This window comes from Indicator indicator, chromosome Z, assembly GCF_027791375.1.
Source record: "Indicator indicator isolate 239-I01 chromosome Z, UM_Iind_1.1, whole genome shotgun sequence".
Taxonomy (NCBI): domain Eukaryota; kingdom Metazoa; phylum Chordata; class Aves; order Piciformes; family Indicatoridae; genus Indicator; species Indicator indicator.
The window spans coordinates 23170041-23197485 of NC_072053.1; positions in this window are offsets into that span (position 1 = coordinate 23170041).

Below are 27445 nucleotides of genomic sequence, written 5' to 3' on the forward strand. Positions count from 1 at the left end.
CCTTATTTTCTACGATGCTCAAGACCATGCTTCAGATAGTGCTGCAATGTCACAATTTTCTTACAAAGTAACCATAGGTCTAAGCTTTTTTCATCCAGGTATAGCTCAGAATTCAGTGAAGGTGGTATATTAACTGCAGTTAAAATTGCCCTGTTATCTTTAAATTTTAAATGTTAATAAAGTTTTTTTTCTCTGAACAAAGCATTTTTTTTTCTTGAGGGGTATTTAGCAGTCATTGTCCAAATACAGGAGCTTAGAACACTTCTTATCTTTCCAACTGCACTAATGTATCCATCAGCAAGAACACAAGAATAATAACAAAATATCACTAGAGCCTCGTATGCTTTGATTTTTAACTCTGCTAGCATCTCCCTGTTTGCTTATGCATAAATAACAAAGGTATGCTCTGCAGTTTTGTGTGTGGGACTGCACTGGCACTTTATTTTTCTCAAGCTTTAGGAAAACATTGTTATGTTCTTGTCCCCAGACATATGCCTGAGGAAACTCCAGCTGAGACCTTTATCCATTTTTAAGGTCTCCGTTGCTCTATGAAGTGAAGCAGAAACCAATGTCAGTCCAGATCAAATGACCCTTTCAACTGAAATGCAAAAATAATGTAACTTCAAGTTCTTGGTGGAATTCAAGACTCTATAAAACTGGATAAAAGCCACTTTTCTCTTACATACTCCAGAACTCATACTCATGTGCAGTGCAGACTGGACACTGCTAGTCAAAGATGAGAAATAGAATCAGTTTTTAATGTGGCTGGAGACATCAGATGGTGACCAGGTTATTAATAAGTCAACTGCTAAAAAAGCTTTCTGAAAAGAAGCAAACCCCAGCTAAACAGAAGGCAAGATATCCTTGTGACATGAAGTAAACCAAGAGAAGTTCTTCTTCTGTATCAATATTATAGAAAACCATTATTAGTACTAAGATCATACACCATTCCTCTCAGCAGGGCAAGAACAACAGGATATTACATACTGTCTCTTTGGAGGAGGAAAGCACAAATCCTGACTTGTTTACTTGAACTGCAGGAACTACGTAGAACTATGAAGACACCCACTGCTAGTGATGATACACCCTGAGATCAGTATGACATTAAATGAAATTAGATGGATAAGACAGAAAGACTTGTCTCCATTTTTTCTGTCCCCAGGAGTGAGATAGGAACAAGACAAAAATAATGGAGACACATCGTTATTCATATTACTACAGAGAAATGGATTTTCTTTTTTCAGAGCCTTAACAGAAGCTTTTTGAAAGACTGGGTGACCTGTATCTCTTGTGTTGCTGCAATAATTATTAGGAATGGAGGCAAACAGAGCAGTAAGGAAGGTAGCACTTTCAAAATGTAAGGGGGTATGCAAAGGAGACAAAATAGGACAGATATTAATTCAACAAATATACATATAAAAAAACGGCCTACAATGACAGAAAAAGTGACAAGAAATAGCATTTCAATTGCCAGAACATGCAGTTAGAAACAAAAGAATTGGAAATTTCTCGTTTACAAGAAGACATTTAATATAATTGGCATTACAGAAATCTCATGGGAGGAACTGCATGTCTGACATGTTAAAAACATTCCTTTAACCTGGTTAAGAGGAATAAAGCAGGTATAATGTAGGTGGAAGATTCATCCCTTGTGTCACAACCAGCATTGCTCACAGTAGGGACTTGAGGCTACAGTCCAGAGCACCAAAACAAATAGAAGAAAAATTAAAAACCCCCACAAACAAACAAACAAAAAAAAAAAACAACCAACACAAAACCAAACCAAAACAAAACAAAAACCAAAAAAACCCACATAGACAAAACCCAACAAAAAAAACAGAAGACTGGACAGCAGCTTGAAAGATGGTTATACCACCTGCAAGTTGGTTCTTTTTTTTAGCTCTTTCTTTTTTCCTTACTTGACACATGAGTAGATTGAATGTGGTAAACCAATTAGAAGAGTATAGAGAGAGAGATGATAAGACTGTTGTCTTAGTCAGGTTGCTATTCTGAAATTTGTAGCTTTAACTTGGATGCTACCGGGCATGCTGCTGGATTCTATCCTTACCAGTTTTTCCCCTCAGACTGCTAACTGGTGTTCTGGTGGGTTTCTTTAAAAAAGAAAAAAAAAAAGCTATCTCTAAACATTCATAAATGTTAATCTAGTGTCAGAAGATCACTGTAGAAGTCATTTTTATTCTCTCCAAAGTTTCTTTATTTACATTCCCACTTAGACATCTTTCAAGGTCTAAAAGTTTTCCCTGTTTCAGTTATTTCTGAATCCTGTAAGAAAGGATTCATGGTTTAGCATCAGTACTGATCAAAAGGAGACAGTTCTTTTCTTGTATATGTGAAAAGATTTGGGCAGTTTCATCTGAAAGAAAAGATCTGACAAAAGAGAAAGAATAAGTTTTTAAAGAAGAGTTTTTGATGGTTATAAAGCTACAATCAAGTTAGGGTTTGTTTTTTGTTTGGTGTGGGGTTTTTTTTTTTGGGGGGGGGGGGTTGAGCAAAAGTTCCTACTGGATAAATGAATACTAGATAGAAGGTAGACATATAATAATGAAACAAGGAGGAATAGGTAAAATGAGGATGATGTCTAGCTTAGAGTATATGAAGATGTAATAAGGAAGTTAAAAATTGTAGGTAAAAATCCATGGGAGGCCAAAGAACAAAGCAACTTCCTTTTAAGTGTTTTAAGAAAAAAGTATTACTGAAAGTAAGGTGAGATCCTATTTACTTAACAGGTCTTTCTGCCTCATTAGCAACAACCTTTCTGAAATCATTTACTACTTTATATCTGGAAAAGTCAAGACAATGTACCTGATGAAATGAAAGATTGCCAGGTCAGTAGAAACACCAAGCTATATAGAGAGGATAAACACTTGAGTCAATAGGAACAGATAACTTTTTCACAAGTCGTGAAATAGATTTTCTGAGGAAGATTCTAGACAGGCAATATTCTATGTAAAATAAATTTTAGGAGAGGCCAGGGTAAATACCTGCTGACTGAAAGAGCTGCAACATTGTCCGCACTTCACCAGGAGCAAATGGAGTGACAGATGGTGGCTTAATTTGATAGAAATCTCAGGCAAAACAGTGGGAAACCAAACAATCAATTGTAAGAGATTAAGGCACGGAAAATGCCATTTTACATCTGCCATGGCAACACATTTGCCATTACTGCTCTTTGTTCTGCCCAAATGCTGAGCTCTGCAGACAAGAAGATAGGGCTAATCTCAAAGGCTAGGGCTGTTTTGATCATATCCCCAGACTTCTGTCTTTCTTTGTGCCACTTGCCCTCGCTGTTTCCTTTTCCCTTAGTTGTAGCTGGAGAAACAGTTTATTCACTGAATCTATATTGACTGGAACGATCTATCTAATCTATCATGGGGGGTTAATTGGTAAAGAATTAGAGGAAGACAATAATTAACTTGAGTAAATGTGATTTTATGGAAAACAAGTCTTGCCAGTCAGTTGATTTAATTTATTGAGTGGCTGAAGGTAATTGTCTTGAAGTCTTGAATGGGGGTAACATACTTGACTTTGTTCTTTACAAATTCACAATTGAAAAATGAGTGCTCTAAAATATCTTCAAAGCACATGAACTGGTTAATGAGTTGGAATATTTCTTATAAGATAATAGGGGGAAAACGTTGCCCAGCATTTGAAAATTCATCATCAACTATAGTTTATAGAGCTCCAGAGCAACTTGCTCATAACCTAAGCAATGAGGTAAAACATGAAACAAATTCAATTATACAGAAAGTTTTCAAGGTAGCAGCAGAAGACTGTAAATAAGGTACAGTGCAGCTGAGAAATCAGCAAAGTGCAGATATGCACAACACAACCCTCACTGAGATAATAAGTTGAGCAAATTCAGTCACTGAAGAAGAAACATTCACTTTGCCTATCTACAAGTGCAAATACAGACTGTACCAACCTTGCATATCTGTGAGTTCTCTTGTGACCAGGTATCCAGGTGACATTTAAAGACTGCTTACACTGATGCACCTAAAGAAGGGAGAGAATGTTGGATAGTGAGATGTGTACAGAAAAAGGATAATCAACAGAATGACTGTTTGCAATACTTGATAAAACATCTTAAGTTACCTTCTTGCGTGTGAGAGACAACCATCACTTAAAATGGGAGGTTTTTTGATGCATAAAAGGATGCCATAAGTGTGTCATAGGGTGAGTCAGACATTGAGCAGGAAAGAGCTAGCAAGGGTTTAAAACTATAAACTTGGTTTGAAAAATATAGTGAAAAAAAGAATGAAAACTCTTACATGGATAGGACTGGAGGAGATTGCATGGCTTACCAGTTTCAGCACACCACAATTTAAGCAAATAGATGTGGCACAGAGATATCCTTGGACTCTTCTCTAAAGAGCTTGGGTAACTCAGACTGGAAAGGATGGCAGGAAATTGTTTGTGAGTCATCTGCTCAAATATGCAGCAGCAACAAGGTCAGATCATGGCACTCGAGACTTTATCCAGCCTGATCTTGAAAAGCTGGAAGAACGCAGACCCCACTGCATCTCTTGCCATCCTGCTCCACTCTGGACTGTCCCCACAGGGGAAAAAAATACAACCTTTCTCTTTATATGTAATGTAGGCTTTTCTTGTTTCAGCTTAGATCCAGAGTTTCTCATCCTGATTACTGTGGAGAGCCTGATTCCTTCTTCTCAGTGACCTGCCTGAAAAAAGGAAAAGGCCACTAGAAGTTGCTACCAAAGCCTTACCTTCTCTAGGTAGAAGCAGTCCTGTTCCTCAGGTTTCCCTTGCAGAGAAGGTGCTTCAGTCCCTCAGCATCCTTGTGGCCCTCCACTGGGTTAACTCTATCTAATCAATCTCCTCTTTGAGTTTAGTTTATACAAGAAAAGGCTAGCAAGGTACTCACATTAGTTTCCTAGTGGAGATTTGCAGTCAAAATAGAGCACTGCTGATCTGATGATCTGATTCTAGTGTGAGGTGTCCCTGCCCATGGCAGGGGGGTAGGAACTACATGATCCTTGTGGTCCCTTCCAACCCTGACTGATTCTATGATTCTATGATGGTATTGGGAGAGAAACTTTATTGCTTATATGAAGACATAATAGCTCCGCTGGTCTAGCATTATCAGTAAAGTGGTCATCTTTCCCATTTCAGGATGATATCAGTGCTATCTGTATCTTGAAAAACTCCCTAGTAATAATGAAGAAGATCAGGCTGGTACTGATCAGGGATTGAGAAAATTTTGGATGGATTTAATTAGCATTCTGTCCTCTGGAGCAGGACATAACTCATCAGACTTTCACAGAGGAATGGGAAGGATCTGTTTTCTAACTTGAGAAGGTAATCAGTCAACCTGAGCTAAGCACTGCAAAAAGCCCAAACCAAACCAAAATAACAATGCAATCTTTTAATATTAATTTAGTACCTTGCAAAAATTTCACCTGACTACTATGAGATTTATTTGTATTTGTGTTCGTGAATTTCTATTTGAGGGATTTACTTCATGATCTGACATGGAAAACACTAACATTTTATGTTCCAAAGCCTTTGGCCTGGAAACATATGCTTAAATGCCAGGCAACATATGTGTTAAATTAAAATAGCTCAAGATAGTACTTTCTGAGTACTAGTTACTCTTCAAAGCAGTAATTAAAAAAAATTAGTAAATAGTAATTTAATGGTAGATAATCAATCAAATAACATTCTATTTCTGGACTACAGAAAGTGAAAATAATTGTTCTGATTGCCCATCATTTTCTCCAACTCACACACACAAAGGTCTCTTTCTGAAAGATCGGTTTCCCTCTTTTCACCTCTACTTTTTATACCAAACCCAAAGTACTGTTCCCAGTGTAAGATGCTTCTTTAAAATTTGCTTCAGATTAAAAGAGTTAATAATCATTACCATCTTTTATTTGTGGAGGGTTGGAAATGACAGAAACATTACAACAGAGATGTTAAGTTCTTGGAATACATCCTCTTAAATGAGAATGAGATTCATCCAGAATGAATAAACCATGATAGATGCAATGCACATTGTGCTCAGAAAAAGTAGTTCTCTTCCGCTTTGAAAGGAGATTTATTAACTAATTACACAGTAATAATCAGAACATGTTGATCCCAGGGATTAATGACCAGAAGTGTGTGATTTTTTTTCTGTGCACACCTTGGCCCATTAGCTCCCAGCATGCCCCTACTTAGTCATCCTCAGGAAATTGCATTGTTCTTATTGGCATATTAAACTGCATGTGAGAGCAGAGTCTTCAGGTTTATGGATAGCTTAATTTCGTAGCCAGTGTGTACAGCAAAGGGAATTAATATCATGTATATCAAATTAATTGGGAATAATCCCTGAACTTTCTGTTCCTTTGATAATCACGACAGATTTTCTACTAGTAACATACCTGATTTTATTTCATACCACTAGATTTATTACCAGTACCAACGTTTTCACATTGCTACCATTTGTCTCCCTTTTTAGAAACTAAACAATGGCATATACACCATTTGACAATTTTGGAGCTTGATGATTTCAACATAATAGTTGCAGTAATTCACAAAATTACAAAAACTTCAAAGAGAGGAAGGAAAGGAATGAGCTTAAAATTTCCTACAGCCAGCAGGGCTTGCTTTCAAACAGAGAAGTGACTCCCATTAATTAATAGTACTGAAAACCATGACCTCAAAGCTCCTGCAGAGAGATGGAATGGCAAGTACACACAGTCAACAACCCTCCTTCCATTTTCAGCCATTAGGAAAGGGCACAGACTTTTTCCTGTGAATATGTTCTTCCTTCTACATAATTTTCCACAACATAAAATATACTAGAACTGCTTTATTAAATCCCATCTAGACTAAGTAATCTCTTACAATAGAATTTCCTAAGACAAAGTAAAAGGAGCTGAATATCCTCACAGTCTTGAAACACACTGCTGTTGCTGCTACCTGTAAAACAAGACCTAATGGATTTGGTTTGTGATACTCAGTGTGATGGGGTGGTTTCCTCACCAGGTTTTCCCGCTTTGGCTATTATATGAGGTTTAAACAGGGCATGGTCTGCTACTGGCAGCAATGGCTTGGTCATATTTGTAAACAAGGCATGGCACCACTGTGGTAACTTTCCAGACCAGCATAAGTGGGATATGTGCTCTGGATTTGTGCCATTTTGTAGAAACAATGGTTCCCTCATTTAAGCAGGAAACAATATCAAAGCATTGAACATGCCTTCTGAAGAAAACAAGGCTAAGTGAAATTAAAAAAAAGGGAAAGCAGCTACTCTTTAGTCCAGTGTAGAAATATAATGATCTTAGGTGACTTTCATCTAAGCTCTCCATGGGTTTTAGGTAAATATATCCTGCATTATTTTATTTGTAATTTTAGAAAACAATCTTCAATATTTATGCAATTAAATTTTATTTTATCCAAGTAGGGCCACAGACTCAAAAGAAAAACGTATTTTCCCCATAATCATATTATCCCCATCTCTTACAATCATTCATTAACACAGCCTCATTTTATATGGATAAAACACAAAAGCAGTATTTCAAACCAATATTTTACAGATGAAATAGCAAGGTCCAGAAAGATTTAAACACTGGGGAAATGGTGCCTAGAGGTAAAGCCTCAGGACAAGCCTCTCATGGCCAAGAGAGCCAATGGGATCCTGGGATGTATCAAAGACAGGTTTGTCCAGCAGGTCTAGGGAAGTTCTTCTACCTCTCTACTCTGCCCTGGTGAGACCACAACACTGTCTAGTTTTGGGCTCCCCAGTTCAAGAAAGAGAGAGAACTGGTGGAGAGGATCCAATGGAAAGCCACGAGGATGATTAGGGGACTTGACTCTATGAAGAAAGACTGAGATCCCTGGGGCTATTTAGTCATGAGAAGAGAAGACTGAGAGGGGATCTGATCAATGTATATAAGTATCTGAACGGTGAGTGTCAAGTGGAGGGGGCCAGGCTCTTTTTGATGGTTCACAGTGATAAGACAAGGAACAATGGGTTCAAACTTGAACATAGAAGATTTCACTTCAACATGAGGAGAAACTTCTTTACAGTGAGGGTGACGGAGCACTGGAACAGGCTGCCCGGGGCAGGTGTGGAGTCTCCTTCTCTGGAGACTTTCAAAACCCATCTGGATGCATTCCTGTGCAGACTACTCTAAATGATCCTGCTCTGGCTGGGGGCTCGGACCCGATGATCTCTTGAGGTCCTTTCCAGCCTCTGATATACTGTGATACTGTGATGATACTTAAATAATGGGTCATCCCATCTTCCTGCTTGCCTGGCCCGTTCACTTGCCCTGTGGCAGAGTATGAATATATATATTGGAGCAGGATAGGTGTCTTTGTCTCTTTTGTTTTTTGTTTTTAGGTTTGTTTGCTTTAGTGTGCATTAGAATCATAGAATTACTTTGAATGGAAGGGCCTGTAAAGATTTTCCAGTACAAATCCTTGGACATGGCCCTGGCTTTAGTATCAATTACTAATTACAATTAATCTTAAAGAAGAATATGCTATATACCTCACAGTCAAGCTCATGCTCAGCTAAGTCTTGTCTTTTTTCAACAAGAATACTGAATTGAAGATGCCCTGTGCATCTCAAGTAATGAAAAGTCTGTCCTGAAACTGTTATCAACCCTGAAGCACGATGTTTTCTGGAGGATGGAGAAGTCCTTAAAGCAAAGAATTTGTAGTTATTCTAGCAATGATTTTGATGAGGAGGACTTTTAACTCTGATCTGAAATTGAGGAGGATGTAACACAGTTAACAAAGCACACATTGCTCACATATTTGCCATCATTTTTATGAGGCAAGTATCTGCATGCTGTATATCACAGGCTTCCTGAAGTGTTCATATTAAGACAGAGGAAGAAGCCGCTGTGAGAGTCTATACAACACATGACAAGAATGTTGATGAGTAGTGGTGCTTCCTTTCTGGGAAGAGGAGAAAATTTCTGTACAACCTGAAAACTTCCTGACCAAAACACAAGCACAATGCTATACTCTATTAGCCTGCTTCAAGGTGCTCAAAATACTGGTGAGACTAAAAGACTAAACTTTTCTGGTACTGGTACAAAACTGTTAATACTCATGTATGCCTTGGCTGGGTAGAATTTCTACCAACTGCTCTCTTATCATCTGTCCAGACATTCCAAGCTCTGGAATTTCTGCAAAAGGAAAGAAAGGAAGAAAAACCATTGCTGTCTCTATGGAAGTATGGCATAAATGTCTTGTCTCACAAGATCCCCGAGGATGAATAATGGGAGGGAAGGGAACAAGGTGGGTGAAATAGAGCCTAGGTGAGTCACTAATATACAGACCTACATAGTCAGAAATATTTGCCTGACCAGGTCCCAGAAAGTTATACCTCTGTGCATGCAGGTCTACAAATCCCTATATAAGGTCTTTATTCTCCATATAAGGTCTTGATACCAAAAGCCTGCCAGTAGCTTCTCAAAGCACCTGCTCATTGTGCCTGTAGCTTAAGGCAAGCAGCATGTTGCCCATGATGCTAGCACTCACCAAAAGAAGAGCACTAGTTTCCACTGGGTTGTCCTTGTGGCAGGGATGGCACTTTGGTTCTGGGCAGTGGCAGGGGTCACTGGCACCAACTCTGTACAGTGGCAGTTACAAGTTTGCTTATGGCAGGTCAGTCACAGCTTTCCCCAGAGTCGTTGGTACTCTTAGCCACGTGGGTCATATGGCCTTCATTCTATGGACAAACTGAGCGTCATTATACCACAAACAGCCTTCTGAGGTTTCTGTTTGAGAGGACAGGCCTAAATTTCAATAAGACCATTTGTTGGGTTTTATTACTTCTAAGCAAAAATTGCTCTAATTTTGCCTTAGAAACAAGAAGAGAATCCATGGAAGCATAGCTAGGAGCCAGGACTAATTACCTGTGTATCACACAGGACAGCATTTGTCTGATACAGTTGTGCCTGGGAAAGAGATTATTTATGTGGGGCTACTGAAGAAGATATGTAGCCAGATTTGATTTGGCATGGTCAGAATTTGTCATATTTCATCTGTATCAACCTGCTAATCTCTCTGGTGGTGAATTTTCTTCTGTGCTGTTTTAAGATGCTCAAATTATGTTTTTTCCAGCCATGTACTTTCTCAAGGCTTTCAAAGAAACGGTCAGTTGTTGCTTGAGCTATCTTTGATAGCTGATAGTTTTCCTGTTTCTGAGGCTTAATCCCCAGCAAAATATAAGGGACCGATTTCTGATTATGACTAAATTGTCTTAGAATAATATATTAACTATATAGTTTAAAAATTACTCAACGTTTTTTGGTTGAATTAAAAGGTGCAGAACTTCCCAGAACTGTAGAGCTCTGAAGCTGAAAAAGGGCTCCTTTTGCTGACTGTTGAAAATCAACCATCAATACAAACAAGCCATCTTGTGGCTATGAATAGCAAGAATGGAGGCAGACATCTCCACATTAGAGATATGAAGACATGAATACTGGCAGATGAAGATGCTGGAAGCTGGAACAAAGCACCAGGAGACACTGATGCTCAGCTGTCACTTGGTCTCTCCAAATCAAGACCGGGTATCTTTCTGAAAGAAACGCATCATAGAGCCATGGGCCATGGTGAATCTTTATAGCACACAGCATACTGGTCAGACTAAATAACCAGAGCTATCTTCCAGCTGAGGGGGAAAGGAAAGGCCCAGATTGGGGTTGGTCTCTTCTCCCAAGGAAGAGGTAACAGGAGAGAGAAAAAGGAGTCAAGTTGCACAAAGGGAGGTTTAGGTTGGACATAGGGAGCCATTTCTTCCCCTTGAGGGCTGTCAAGCCCTGGAGCAGGCTGTCCAGGACAGTGATGGAGTCCCATCCCTGGAAGGATTTAAAATCTGTGGAGATGTGGTGCTGAGGAACGTGGTTTGGTGGTGACTTCACAGTGCTGGGTTAACAGTTGGACTCAATGATACTTCCAGCCAAAGTAAGACTTAATATCCATTAGTAAACTGCTCAGAGCAGCAAATGAAAGATTGTGCGTTCAGTATGAATCACAGGCAGGAACTGATATAGGGAGAAGATGCAATCTCCTCACCTTCCAGAGAGCAAATCAATAAGGCCACAACATATGTTATAGGAAGGTGCATGAATTCTTGATTTCACCCCTACATGGTGAAACATTTTTCCTAGGAAAATTTGCTTCTTTCCATGCTTTTTCGTTGTTGTTTTAATATGAAACAAAGAATAGGAACAGTACAAGACTTTCTTTTGTAGCTCATTTTATATCCTATATCTGAAAATGAAATGTAGCATGAAATTTACTTTTTGTCCTAATGTGAAATTGGATCAGGTAAAAGCAATTTCTGTGCTCCTAGCAAGCACAGCTCTTTGAAATGGCTGTAAAGGTCTCTACCAGGTTTAGAAAAAATAACCATCAGATTAGTACTTCAGCTCACAATGGTTTTATTACCCTCTGATATAAAATGGATGATATTGAATTACAGATGGATCACCATATCAAGCAACAAAATTATGAGACTTTCCTTTTGTACTAATGCATTGTTCAAGTCCTGGCACACTCTGCCTCAAAAAACCCCATCAGTCTTTACGCAGCTGCAGCTGAAAGAACTTCTGCCATAAAACATCAGCTTTGTTTGTAACAATTAGAAATATAGTTTTTAGTTTTAATAACAGTGTTCAGTGGTTCATGTTAACACATGAGAAACATGGGAAGTATAGGCTTGGAATGCTTGGATATATTTTTTTTTAGTTATTATCCTATTTGAATGTGGCAGTGCAGTTCACAGTTCTCTGGGAAAAAAGTCATGTTATTACTATTATTCATGCTCAGTCTATCAGGACAGATCAGCTGCCTGGGAGGTTGCAGAAAAGCAGGGAGGAAGAACAAGGGCTCATAGTCTCTTCTCCAATGGCTTCCCTATGTACTTGGCCCTACTGTAGGAGCCTGGTGACAGACACAGAAGTTGCCACAGCACTGCCCAGATGCCCTCACACAGCCACCCTACAGCATCATGCAGCATCATATGCTCTGCCACAGCCTCAAGGTACTAAACAGCCCCAGGGCGGCTGGCAGAGGGTAGCCCCTTCTGTGCCACACAAGATGCTCTTGTGAGAACTTCTGAGAAGATGCTCCTTACAGACCTCATCAAACAAAATCAACTTCATCAAATAAAACAACTCTGAGATCAAACTGGCCCTTAGAAATCCTTAGTTAAAGAACATTATTGCATGCAAGTTGGTGGAATAAACAAAGTGTGGCTTCCTCCACAGATCTGTAATACTGGTAGCCCTGTGTGTGGACAAAATAAGCTGTCTCTGAGGGCAGCACTCTTCTCGTTGCCTTGCAAAGTACCTAGAAATACTGCCAAAACAGCATGGTTTGTGTAAATAAACAAACAGTCCCAGTTTGTAATTAGTATAAAGCAGAATGATAAAATATAATGAAAAATGAGACCTTCTCCAGGCCATAAATAATTGTTTTTGACACAGTGTTGAAGAGCAATTTGTCCATGTACAAGAACAATGCAGGATGAACAGCAAACTGTGAGAGCTTTTATACATCAACAAATTAAAATTATCTAGGAGGAAATTATACATAGGCATGTCAACTCATATGCATACACAGAGATTTCACTGAAAAAGTTACTCTCAAGCTGTTCCTCTGAAACCACAACTGTCAAATAACCAAATTCTCAAACAAATACTCAGGATCTTGGCTTTACCTCTCAGGCAGCCCTAATGCAGGAAAGGGATTAGCTACAAGTAACAGCTTAGGCAAGTGCAGGATGAGCTCCCAGAGAGCAAAGCTGCTGTTATTTTGAGGAAGACTGTTGCCATGGTTTCTGCAAAAATATTCCAGGTAACATTGCACTAGTCACTCATCCTATTTCAGTGATATTCCTCCTGCTAGTGGTGACGGTGCATCAGAAATCCTTTCTCTGGCATCCAGGCCTTTCAGCTGGAGAGTTTTCAACCTCTGGTAGACAGCCACTGATTAGGCTCCCTGTGCTCTCCTGTTTTGCAGAAGAGTTGAAGGTGCTCAGGCTACCATGGCCATACTGATGCACATGAGCTGGGGGAATGGCTCAAGATACAGCACATCACTGGAGCCCCCAAACTACCAGCTTGCTACTCCAGGGTTCAAACCCTGTGGCTACCTTCTCACCTGCTGTGGCAGTTTAGGCTGGGTGCCCCCTGCCACTGCTACATGAGATACACCTGCACCCAAAACACCTGCCGCATTGGTTCATCAACACCCTGTGTCTCTGCTGTCCCCTGGAAAGACCCTGTGGACCCCAAGGACCTGCCCAGATCCCCAAAGCCAGGTTTTCCATGATAAAACCTCACTGAGAAAGGCCTGACCCACAGTATCCATCCAAGTGCCCAAACTATCAGCTACGGTCTCTCTTAGAGCAAAACTCTGTGAGCACCACTTTGAAAGGATAATGAAATACTCCTGAGAATGAAGAGGGAGTGAGTCTGACTACACAAAGAAGTGTGGTCAGAGGTCCCATCCACCAGGATTACCTCATCCAGTGACTAACATTAAGTAATATTACTACAAAATACAGAAATTTACTACTAAAATAATCCAATTTTTAAATGCAATGGCATACAACAAAAGCCGTTTGTCGGCAGTATGAATGAATGCAGACTAGAGCATGCACACAATGAGAAAGGTAAGAACAGTTGCACAGTCCCTGCAAGGGCATGAAACATTCTGAAGCACTTAGCTGTGGAAACCATTGTCAAGGAGCTGTGGGATATTTCTCTTGAAACTCAATATGGATAAACTAAACACCAGAAAGAAGAATTGTTAAGGCAAAAAATGTGTTTGGCAGTACAGCAAAAGCTATAAAATGCCATTAATACTGGCAGTATGTCATGGTAGGGCCATGACATGGCCTGGTACAAACCCAGACAGGCCTTAGGATGTATAGACAAGGTCACTTTCTCTCCCCTCCTTCCTGCAGAAAGACAGGGCAACATGGGAAAAAGAACAAAGGGGACAGGACTCCTGCCTGTCTGGGAAACAAGTTGTTTACCTGGGTGAGAGCATGTGAGCTGACCACTGCTCCCCCAGATACAAGGTCCTTGCTTCTGCCTTTTATGGATATAGCCTGGCAGAACACCTTTCCATTGGGCAGCTACATGTTAGCTTCAGTGCCCCATTGGACCAACCGATCACTGGCCATATGTATATAGAGGTTGACCTGGTAGTTGCCTTTCACAGTATCAGAGTATATCAGAGGTTGGAAGGGACCTCAAGAGATCATCAGGTCCAAGCCCCCTGCCATAGCACGATCACTTAGGGTAGTCCACACAGGAATGCATCCAGGTGGATTTTGAAAGTCTCTAGAGGAGACTGACAACCCCCTGGGCAGCCTGTTCCAGTGCTCTGTCGCCCTCTCTGTAAAGAAGTATCTCACGTTGAGGTGAAATCTTCTATGTTCTAGTTTGAACCTATTGTTCCTTATCCTGTCACTGTGAATCACCAAAGGGAGCCTGGCCCCCTCCACTTGACACCCACCGCTCAGATATTTATAGACATTGATCAGATCCCCTCTCAGTCATCTCTTCTCAAGACTAAACAGCCCCAGGGCTCTCAGTCTCTCTTCATAGAGGAGATGTTCCAGTCCCCTAATCAACCTTGTGGTTCTCCGTTGGATCCTCTCCAGCAGTTCTCTGTCTCTCTTGAACTGGGGAGCCCAAAACTGGACACAGTATTCCAGGTGTGGTCTCACCGGGGCAGAGTAGAAAGGTAGAAGAACTTCCCTAGACCTGCTGGACACACCTTTCTTGATACATCCCAGGATACCATTGGCTCTCTTGGCCACAAGAGCACATTGTTGTTCCATGGAGAACTTGCTGTCCACCGTCATTCCAAGGTCTTTCTGTGTGGAGCTGCTTTCCAGCAGGGCAGCCCCTAACCTGTCCTGGTGCCTGTTGTTATTTCTCCCTAGATGTAGGACCTTGCACTTGTCCTTATTAAACTTCACAAGGTTTGCCTGCACCCAGCTCTCCAGCCTGTCCAGGTCACGTTGGATGGCTGCACAGCCTGACAGGTGTCAGCCAACCCCCACAGTTTTGTATCATCAGTGAACTTGCTGAGGATACTCTCAATCCCCTCATCCAGGTCATTGATAAAGATATTGAACAAAACGGGACCAGTACCCATCCCTGGGGGACACCACTGGCCACAGGCCTCCAAGGTGACTCTGTGCCACTGATGACGACCCTCTGAATTCTGTTGTGGAACCAGTTTTCAATCCTTTTCAAGGCCTTTGCCTTGCTCAAGCCTTGCTTCAAACTTTGCTTTAAGCCTTCCTCAAGCCTTGTATTGCTTTTAAACCTGCTTGGACCCACCTTATAGAAGCTGCCTCGAGTTGCCCTGCTCTGCCTCAAGTGCCTGGTCCAGAGGCTGGGATAAAGCCATGAGCCATACACATGCAAGCCGGAGAAGCCACAAGCCTAGAAGCCAGATCCACCTAGCCTGCTTTCCCTTGCTGCTAGAATCGTGCCGTGCCTGATTTTACCCAGGACCCAAGCGAGCGCCTGTCGCAAAGAGCATCGTTAACTGCCCACTGTCTGCTGAAGCCAGATCAGCCTGGGACCATGCAGTAAACTCTTCAGCTGTGGGTAATTAATTCATTGCTCTTTGGGTTTAAAGGTTCTTATTGAGCCTCCCCCCACTGTAATTGAGCACTATCTGCTCTCAATGACCTTCTCTTTCCAAGTTATTACCTCCTAGTTTGCATAAAATTGTTTGTATTTTGCCCTAAAACTGCATATTCCCATTGTAAATATACATTCCAACCATACAACGATCCTATTTAACGAGTTTTGGCAATTTTCATTAATAAAGGGTTATTAATATTTTATTAATACCCATCTGCCATATTGTTTATTATTATTGTGAGGGTAATTAATAATATTCCCCTTTCAAGACACAGTATATATATCAATATATATGGCAATATATATGGCAGTATCAGGCTGGGAGTGGAAGCTCTCAGACATCAGAGGCTGTGTATCAGCTTCTTAGTCTGGACAGTGGGCAAGACTGAATGTTGAAGTGGGTCTTGGCAGACGTGTGAGTGGGAAAATAGAAAATGATAGACAAGGATAGTGGGAGACTAGACATGGTGATTCAGGAAGGCTTGATTCCTATTTGCATATCTGCAAGCAAAAAACGTTCAGTCTGAAATTTGTAGTTTTTTCATGGTGCTGATGCCAGGTAGCATTGGTGAAGAGTGCTTTTATCATTACCATCTCTGTAAGAGGTTCATTCCCATCCTCACAAATGACCCAGCCCAGTTTCACCACTTTCTGTTATTGCCACCAGAACTGTAGCCACACAAAACTAATAGGGTCTGATACACAAAAAGCTTCAAATTTAAACAAAAATATTTCTGGAGTAAAATGTTCTTCTGCAGCTACGTTTTTCCCTTGGAAGACCTATTACAGAATGGCCTATACCTGACTGAAGTACCGCTCTATTAATGAGGATCCTGTAAAAACCTATATAAAATCTGTGCAGTCCTGATTAGACATATGTACACAGAAGGGAGGAGTCAAGTTTACACCATGCATTAGAGTTTCTGCAGAGGGCCACTGTGAATTGCTTTATGTGGTGCCTTCCAAAGCTTATTCTGTGTTGTAAATCTAAATGTGATGAAGGAAATAACAGTCTCTTTTCAGATCACTGGGGAGAAGATCATTTAATATCATTAACATTGAGTAAGAATGAATTACAAGCCCACTGTCTCTTGTAAAAAAAGAATGAACTCTGTAGTCTTGAGAGCTTTTTGCAGCCATTACTATTTGGAAAGCCCTTAAGCCTCAACAGCACAATCCTCACAGCCTGGTTTGGTCTGGGGCTGGGGACTGTATTTTTTTTCTAAGTGGACATGCACAAAGAATTGGCATGTTCAATGGGAGCAGCAAAACGTGTATTTATAGTGAGTGAGAAACCTGACGTTCAGACAGTGTTTCTAGGGCTTATAAGTATAAGCAGACAAGCACATGCCTGTGTGCATGACTTGTGCAGGAAAGAATAAACAGCCATGAACAGTAGGTGATATTTGAAGAGTAAACAAGGAACACTGGATTGCATGCACTAGCTGGATAGTTCTTCACAGTGTGACTGCTGCATGCTCTGAATAGAAAGAGGGAATTACATCTTAAGGATTGCAGGCATACTTGTCTTAGCCTTTATGTAATGAAAGGCTATGTTCAAATGCTATGCTCAAAATTACTCTTCTTTTAAGGCCTGAATGTGCAGGATTCCTGCAAACTGGGAAGGGTGGCAAAAATATTCCTAACATTTCAGACTGATTTGGTTTTGTTTATGGACAATGACAAAGATGTCCTGAAAAACCTCACCTAGAACAGTGAGTTCTGCTGTTTTAAGAGAGCCCTATGCACATGTGGAAGCAACTGCATGACCCTGCAGAGGACACTGGTGTTACAGACACGCAAGCTTCTCATTTAAACAGGTAGCAGATTATGAAATGAGTGGTGTTCAACAATCTTTAGCTCCAGTTTCTATGGAGAATCTACTTGTAAAAAACCCATAAACGATGTGTCAGTTTCTCATGGCTAGCATTAGAGATGGTCCAATGTACATCTAGGAATTTTTACTCACAGTCAATCTTTTTTCATCCTTCCACCATACACAAGTGACTGATTTGGAGCATTAAGGGTTAAGCAGGATGGCATGCCCATGATGCCACATGGGAAGTTTTACAGCTTTTCTGCATGCAGAGGAGTCTTCCATAGTGAGTAACGCATATGCAACAGCAACAAGAGCAACATGCAAATGGGCATAGATGGTGGTTTATCGTCTTAGGTGCTGTACTCTAGGTCAGATTTGTCTCTCACTCTGTGATGGCTTATGTATAACATTTTCCAAAGAGAAATTCAAACAACAGAAAGGTAGAAGAAGAAAGAACTTGCCTTTTTAAGACAGGGCACCGCTTTCAGATAATGTCGTATCACATTGTCCGTTCTCTGAACACCCAGTCATTGTTTCAGTGTGCATACCATACTGTCAAAATTACCTTTTTTGTTGTTGTTGAAATGGCCAGACATTTCCATCCAATAAGATTTGTTTGCACTTAGAAGAAGACAGATGAAACTTGGGGTTTTTCTGTCCCTAAAAACTGAGCTTCAACAGTTAGTGCTGCAAGTGCTTCACCCATCAGGTCCTGTGACTTGCTGTGGGGAGAGAGATCATCTCCACAATGATGTCTTGGGCAAAGTCAACATGCTGGTAATGGTGAGAGAAACACTGCACAGCCAAACAGGCAGCTTTTTTTTTTTTCCCCCAAACAATTCCCACTCTGTGAATGATATATTTTGACCTATCATAGGCCCAAATGATATGTTAGGTTTTTTAAAGAAAAACCTTATTTTAAACAAACAAACAAAAAATCTTAATTTTAAAGAAACTTTGTGATTTCATGTGTGAATACAGGGAAAAAGTGCAAAGCAGATATGTACAGGAGGGTAATTTGAGTCAAAATAATCCACCTTTTGTGAAAACTCACTCTAGAGCAAAAAACTTACAAGGCAGCATCTCTTGCATTCCAGAACTATTGTCAGGACAATGGACAGTCATACTCAGTACATACAGGAATGTCAAGTTGGATGGACTGTCATGATCACAAGATGCCAGACAGAGAGTGTCAAGTGCAGCAGAAAATCCACTCACCTGCCAGGACATACCACAGGACCCAGAGCATTCTCCTCAAAATCTGTAAAAAGAAACCAAGATGCATTCAGAGGAAGAGAACAGGAGACAACAGGGACATCATTCACACTGCTGGTTCTCCAATAGCAAATTGATGCACTATTGCAAAAACCTAGGAAGAATAATCCTAGATGGCCCAACAAAGCAGACCAGGATTATGCTACCAGAGCAGACATGAGAAGCTTTCAGTTGTCCCTAATGTCTAGATCAAGTACTGATGATGGGTTCAAGCAGAGCAGAGATGTGCACTGAGATTCCCTGGAGGCGAATGCCCCAGCAGCAATGGTGCATGTTGCCACCACTCTGGTTCACTAGTCACCAGGGCTGTGGAGGCCAGGGAGACACACCCTTGCTGGGACCCCATAGAGCTGAAACACAAGGTGCCAAGAGCACAAGCAGAGGAGTCCAACATGTCTTCAAAAACCCAAGGTCTCACAGCACAAACCTCATCACTTTTCTCTAAGGATTCCTCCACCTATTCTGTTCCTTGTGTGGGGCCATGAGGCTCCATATTAAAATAAGCCCATGTGCCCCATTTCCATGACTGAATGAGCACTTTAGAACTTGCCTATTCAGATAATTAAAAATTGTCTTCTAATTTGCAGTGTAAATTTATTCATGATCAATATGTATGCATTTGATTCTGAGCTAGTCTTATCCTTCAATTCAAAAAGCTCTTTCCTATCCTCAGCATTTTCAAGCCAACATATTTATTAAGAGATACTACATTCCCTCTAACCTTTGTTCAACCTGGATAAATGAGCTAAGTTCATCAAAAGGAATATTGTAATTATTTCTAAATACAATTACCAAGAAAGAACAGCAACTACAAAGTCAGAGGGGCTTTAGTAGTAATATTTAAAACAAGAAGATTTGGAGGTTTTGGAGGTTTTAACTGGAAACAATCATCAATTTCCCTAATACAGATTTCCCCATGAGACACAACAGTGGTCAAGTCTCCTGCTAAAGATGAGCATAATTCACTTTACCTTCCACAACACCAAACCCACCCACCATCCAGATAGCTGCCAGCTGGAACAGCTCTTTGCACATCTTCTGGTCTTTGCCAGCATGGGTCTCAGGAGGTCCCTCCAGCTGAAGCACAGGCAGCAAGTCCATTAGAGGTAGGAGGCTGGCTATACTGAGGGGTGATCATTTCACAGTTTATTACTGAATTTGTTTTCCACTAACAGACTGCCAGATACACTTTCCAAACAAGATTTTTTTTTTTTAAGGGAAGAAAAATCCCTCATTTTCTTTAACAAAGGTGTGCTTTTAAGACATTTATGCTTTTATTTTGATGTGTCAGAAGGTGCACTGGGGTGGTGATTGATTAATGGACTCTGCACAGATCAGAGACCTTTATTATTACATTCTTTGTGCTTATATGCTGTTTCTCCTAAACTACATCCTATCACCACAGGTCTGATAGCATAGAAGCCTTCAGTTCACATGCTATATTGCAGTGATTGGTCTGCAACTTTGCACAGTTCTGTTTTGTTTTAGCTGCTGGAAATTAACCAACATATTGTTTCCCTCTGGAAATCCCCTCATACAGCATTGTACTTATCTCAAAGATAACAGAGATATCAATGTCTTTATCAATGACCTGGATGAGGGGATTGAGAGTATCCTCAGCAAGTTCACTGATTATACAAAACTGGGGATTTGGCTGACACCTGTCAGGCTGCGCTGCCATCCAACATGACCTGGACAGGCTGGAGAGCTGGGTGCAGGCAAACCTCATGAAGTTTAATAAGGACAAGTGCAAGGTCCTGCATCTGGGGAGAAATAACAACAGGCACCAGGACAGGTTAGGGGCTGCCCTGCTGGAAAGCAGCTCCACAGAGAAAGACCTTGGAGTGCTGGTGGACAGCAGGTTCTCCATGGAATAACAATGTACTCTTGTGGCCAAGAGAGCCAATGGGATGCTGGGATGTATCAAGAAAGGTGTGTCCAGCAGGTCTAGGGAAGTTCTTCTACCTCTCTACTCTGCCCTGCTGAGACCACACCTGCAATACTGTGTCTGGTTTTGGGCTCTGCAGTTCAAAAAAGACAGAGAACTGCTGGAGAAAATCCAAGGGAGAGCCATGAGGATGATGAGGGGCCTTGAGCATCTCCCCTATGAAGAAAGACTGAGATCCTTGGGGCTATTTAGTCTTGAGAAGAGAAGACTGAGAGGGGATCTCATCAATGTCTATAAGTATCTGAGCAGTGAACGTCAAGTGGAGGGAGCCAGGCTCTTTTCAGTGGCTCACAGTGATAAGACAAGGCACAATGGGTTCAAACTAGAACATAGAAGATTTCACCTCAACATGAGGAGAAACTTCTTTACAGAGAGGGTGACGGAGCACTGGAACAGGCTGCCCAGGGGGGTTGTGGAGTCTCCTTCTCTGGAGACTTTCAAAACCCACCTGGATGCATTCCTGTGCAGACTACCCTAAGTGATCCTGCTCTGGCAGGGGGATTGGACCTGGTAATCTCTTGAGGTCCCTTCCAACCTCTGATATACTGTGATATAACTTTGTTTGATCAAGGGTGAGCTCTTCTAGGCCGAGGAACTCATCGACTCTCATAATTCCCCCTTTTTCTACAATCAAAACTTGCTGTACCATTCTTTGCAACATTCTTTGTAGGCATGACAACCAGCACAGGATAATCACCAGCATACACAGCAAAATTCCCAATAGTAACAGTCCAGCTTTTACCAGAGAGAATAGCCAGCCCGAAATACCCCATGTTAAGGAATTGCAGTTAACTAATAAACAATATGGCAAACTGGTATTAATAAAAATACTCGTAACCCTTTATTAATATGGAAAATTGCCAATAGGATAGGCAATCCAATTAAATAGGATTGTTGTATGGTTGGAATATATATTTACAATGGGGAATGTACAGTCTTCAGGCAAAATACAATTCTATGCAAACTGGGAGGAAGTATCATGGAAAGAGAAGGTCCCCAGAAGGAGGTAGTGCTCAGTCACAGCTGGGTGGAGACTTGGTAAGAACCCTTAAGCACAAGAGGCAATGAATTAATTACTCACAGCTGGTTTCACCCAAGTGAGGAGTGCTGTGCTGTGTACAACCTGTAGAGGCTTTTGGGTTGCTCTTCTATGGTGCTGGCACGGCAGGCTGCTGGCAAGAAGGGTGCCACATTGTCCCAGGGCTGAACTGGCTTCAGCAGACAGCAGGCTGTTTACGATGCATTCTTCACTATGGGCACTTGCTTGTCCCGGATAAACTGAGGCACATCACAATTCTAGTAGGCAAGGGGAAGCAGGCTAGGTGTGGTTCCAGCTTCTAGGCTCATGGCTTCTCCAGCTTGCTGTGTATGGGCTTTTGGCTTTATCCCAGGCTTCAGACCAGGCACTTGAGGCAGGGCTGGGCAACTGGAGGCAGCTTCATGCACGATGGGTCCAAGAAGGCAATTCAAGCATGGCTTGAGCAAGGCAAGACTTGAAGGCAAGGCTTGAAAGCAAGGCAAAGGCAACCACAAGTGTGATGGTCTTAAGGCTATGCCTTTAGTTTTTCTGTATATATATCTTGCCCGAGATCCATCTGGGCCAATAGGGGCAACTGAAGCTAACGTGTAGCTGCCCAACGGAAAGGCGTTCTGCCAGGCTACGACCATAAAAGGCAGAAACAAAAGCCTTGTTCCCGGGGAACAGTGGTCACCTACTCTCTCCCCAGATAAACAGCTTGTTTACCAGACATGCATGGGTCCTGTCCCCTTTGTTCCTTTTCCCATGTTGCCTTGACTTTCTGCAGGAAGGAGGGGGAAGAGGCGGACCTCTGTCTAGACACCTTAGGGCCTGACTGGGTTTGTGCTGGGCCTATTTGGCCCTACCATGACAGCCCAATCACTTACCCACTCTTCAAGCCCAAAAAATCCATTATCTTCTTTCAACTTCTTTGTCTGATCCATCTGTTCCTGTGTGAATTTATGAATAGAATGGGAGTGGTCAGTAAGATTCATACAACACATCCCATGAAAGTCCTGACACCGGTGTTAGTGCGAGTAACGAGAAGTCAATAGCAGACCTATTTTACAAGGTAGCATGCCTAATAGAGTCATCATCTATAGCTAATTCACTTAGTTTAGAAGTCAGATTGTTCTGCTTTGCTAACTAATTCAGATGTTTTGTAGTATCACTCTCATGCAATCAAGCCTCACATTCATGCTTTTGATCTCAGTTTATCATGGCAGTCATTGTGATCAGTCTTAGGTGTCCTGATTTTCAGTTTCATGGGTACTGCTGTTTGTCCAGTCCTTTGATTCTTGTGCTGTCTTCTGCTGAGATGTTTGCAGCACTGAGTTGCAGAATCGATCTTTCCAGCTCATGACGTGGGTTGACTTTTCCTTCCTGGTGTCACTAAAGCCTATAGGTGATAAAATACACATCTCTTTCCTAGACTTTGCCTTTTCCTAGGCTAAACCGCTGAGTAATGTATTAAAAATTCTTTTTTGTTTGTTTGGGTTTTTTATATTTTTATAATCCTTATCTTAAAGCTATTGTGAATACAAAGAAAAGACCAAAAAAAAAATTATAATATCCATATACCAAACTCCTAACTTATGCTAATACCAAAAGTCTGCACAAAATTTAAAGAACTATGTTAAAATTAAACCATCAAATCAATGTCTAAAAAAAAGATGTTGCATTACCTGAAGTGTGCTTTTTAAAATGAAAACCTTTGTATTGTAATCTGTGCTTAAATAACATAGAGCTCTTTTGAAATACCATGGCATACAATAAAAGAAGGTTCAAACCAGAAGAGAAACTTAACCTTTAAACTTTTAAAACAACTCATTCTATTACACAGTATTACTTACATATTATTATGCTTATTTATTACTTAACACACCTTATCACAATTACTAAATACTTACAAGTACTTATTCATTATCCTTACCATAAAATTTAACTACTACAAACATTAAAATAACAAATCTCCAAGATCCCTTATAACCAGAAATAATGTTAAAATCATTATCCATATCAGGTTTGCACCTACAAAATGTTAAAATATCATTCTTAACAAAACTTAGCACTGTTACTTTGAATCTTATATACAGCTTCTGCAAAACTGCAAAACTGCAAGCGAGGGAGAGAGAGGTAACAGAGAGGGAAAGAGGGGGGGTGAAGGAGGGGAAAAACTGCAAAAAGACAGCAGTAGAAAAAAACTCTTCTTCCATTGCTTACAAGCTGCTGTCTTCAGAAATGTGCAGATTTTCATGCTTTAGAATGAAAGTGCTGAATGCACGAATACTACTTTCTGCTCCAAAGTCTCTGGATGTTGATGCGTGCAGGCTGTCAGCACATCACTCACAGCAGGATTTCTTAAGGCACACAAAACTCTTTGGTAATCAATGATTCCCACTTGCTTCTCCAAGGCAGCTTCAGTGTCAGGCACTGCTTTAATCTCTCCAATTTTATCCTTCTTCTTAACATAGTCCAAAACTTAGCTCTGATATCCCTGGATCATACACTGTCCTTCTAGTGACAGAAGAGTAGTGCTTAGTAGCTGAAAAAAGCATCTGCTGAAGAGCAGAGGTACTGGTAGACTTCTCTTGTTGCTTAAAGATTTTCTGTAATATGCACAAAACTTCTCTTCTGAGGACATGTTAGACCCCATTGTCCCCGTTCCCAGCTGCTCACCTTGTTCTAGGTGATCGTTCGTCCGTATCCAGACATTGCAGCTCTCCCACACCACTGCTTTCAGCTCTCTATACCGCTGTTTTCTTAGTTCAGCTGGGCTTCGCAGCTGGCCACTCTCCTTCCTCAATCCTGTCCCTGTTCAGGTGCCATTAGGTGGCGATTGATTAACAGACTGTGACTTTGTGCAGATCAGAGACCTTTATTATTACATTCTTTGTGCTTATATACTATTGCTGCTAAACTACGCACTATCAACACACGGTTAAGCCTTCGGTTCACATGCTCTACTCCAAGATACTTTGCACAGTTCTCTTTTGTTTTAGCTGCTGGAAATTAACCAACATTCTGTTTATCTCTGGAAATCCCCTCACACAGCATTTGTACTTATTTCAAAGATATAACTTTGTTTTGTCAAGGCTGAGCTCCTCTAGGCTGAGGAACTCATCGACTCCCACAGAACGGCAAGTTAAATGAACAGGGGAAATTTGCCCCACATTGGGAAAGAGCAATGCCGTTAAACCAGGAGCACACAATATGCCCAAAAAGTCCATCTCTGAAAAGGAATAGCAGTAAAAAGGCCTGCACTTTTAATGACAGTCTCCTCCAAGAAGTCAGTAGCTGAACAAACACAAAGATGTGGTTAGGGTGCAGGGCTGTTCACCCATGCTTGGTAAGAGAGGCCAAGAAAGGACACCCTCAAGTCACTTGTCACCTTGTCTGAATTAGAGCCCTGCAAGGGTGAGGGACACTTCATTACTCCAGGAAAAATTAATCAGCTATTGAACCCTCTATCCACTCTGACTCACTGTGCTTAAATCCTGACAACTCTAAGTATTCAGGAATTGTAAGTATCTACGTAGATAGGTATGTCTATATGCAGGTAGATACACACATTTGTATAAAAGATGCTTTCATAAATGCTAGAAGAAACTGCTTCCATTTGCATAGAGGAAGAAATATGTTCTTGCCCTTCAGTCTGATAAAACTTGTAAAAGCTGTAGATAATTCCTCTTCTTCATCTGTGGTTCATTTTCCCCAAACCATTACCTCTAAATCCATGAGCAAAAACATTCTAATAGGATATTACAGCTGTCTGGTAGCAACTGCCATGGTTTACATCCTCCATGTGGCTTTATGGATATTTGGTCCAGCCCTGGTTCACATCAGGGAGGGTAGAAGAGAGGACATAACTTGCAGCATGTGGCAGAAGGTAGAGGTGAGCAGCTGGCAGTAGATGACACCTGGTCAAGCTGCAGGAGGTGCTGCAACCCGGAATCATGCCTGGGCCATCTCCACAGAGCTGCCTCATTTATTAACTGCCCCACTCTCTGCCCAGGCTGTACACCAGGAAAAGGAGATTGGGGAAAGAAAAAAATCATATGCACCCATGGACACTGCCTGCACTCCTCTGCCTGCAAACACTTTTGCCATTGCTCAGGCTGATTTCAACATGGCCTTTTCTAGTTTTCCAGAAAGCTGGCTTTGCAAAACACTTACCTTTTGGTTTATAGTAGCTAATGGGTATAAGAATAGCAGAGGTGGCCAGGAATAGTGCCCCGTCCAGTTCTGGGTGTTCTGGACATATTCTTGGTGCAGGTAGGACTGAGGACACACATTTTCTCTGAAGAGATGATAGAGAACTTTACTGCACGGCATTGAGCAGTGTTTGAGGCAGGCTGTAGTGAGGATGCAGTGCTTGTTCTCCTGGCATCAATTACATCCTTTGTTACAACTTCAAAATACTCAGAAATGAAGACAGCCTCATTGTTACTCTGCTACATGGCTGAAGCAAAACAGGTAACTTTAACCTTAATTAGGGTAGATAATGCCACAAGAATAAAATCCTGACATAACATAATGTCTCTTGGTGGTACATAAATGTCAAGACATTCATGGAAGACAAGTGTTGCACAGGAAAAAAAAAAAAAAAGAAAGAAAACAAGCCTGTATTTTCATTATACTGGGTGATGGATGAAGATACAAATGTCACCATATGGCTGAAAGGTGCTGTGCAGCTAAGTGGAGGTGGTTTATTTGCAGCCCAAACTGCACCACTGTGCCCAGGGAGCGGCCACCGCAGGCAGTTTGTGTCATAGCTACCCAGGGCAGCATTCCAGGGCAGGGCTTTGTTCATTTATGTTGTGGCATATGTCTCTGCAGCTTTTGCCTCACTGGATTAACCCTGCCTCCTACCTTGCCTACAAAGCATGCACAAGAAAGAGAAAAACACAACTCTTTGGAGGAAGAAAAGGGGAGAGAGAGGCAGAGAGGACACTATTCAGTAAGCCATTATCACAGTGAGGAGCTGGGCTCCAAGGCATGTTCACTGTATCAGAGCCACGAGGATGATTAGGGGACTTGAGCATTTCCCTATGAAGAGAGACTAGGAGCCCTGGGGCTGTTTAGTCTGCAGAACAGAAGACTGAGAGGGTATCTGATCAATCAAGCTGGAAGTGAGGAAGAAGTTCTTCCCCATGAGAGTGGTGAGAGCCTGGAATGGGTTGTCCAGGGAGGTGGTTGGGGCCTCATCCCTTGAGGTGTTTAAGACCAGGCTGGATGAGGCTCTGGCCAGCCTGATGTAGTGTGAGGTGTCCCAGCCCATGGCAGGGGGGCTGGAACTAGATGATCCTTGTGGTCCCTTCCAACCCTGACTGATTCTATGATTCTATGTGCATAAATATCTGAGGGGTGGTGTCAGGAGGAGGGGTCCAGGCTCTTTTTGGTGATACACAGTGATAGGACAAGGAACAATGGTTTCAAACTTGAACATAGAAGATTTCACCTCAACATGAGAAACTTCTTTACAGTGAGGGTGACAGAGCCCTGGAACAGGCTCCCCAGGGGGGTTGTGGACTCTCCTTCTCTAGAGACTTTCAAAACTCACCTGGATGCATTCCTGTGCAGACTATCCTAGGTGATCCTGCCTCTGGCAGTGGGGGTGGACCTGATGATCTCTTGAGGTCCTTCCAACCTCTGATATACTGTGATACTGTGATATAAGCAATAAATAGTAATAGGGTATAACCCGGACACAAGATTTCATT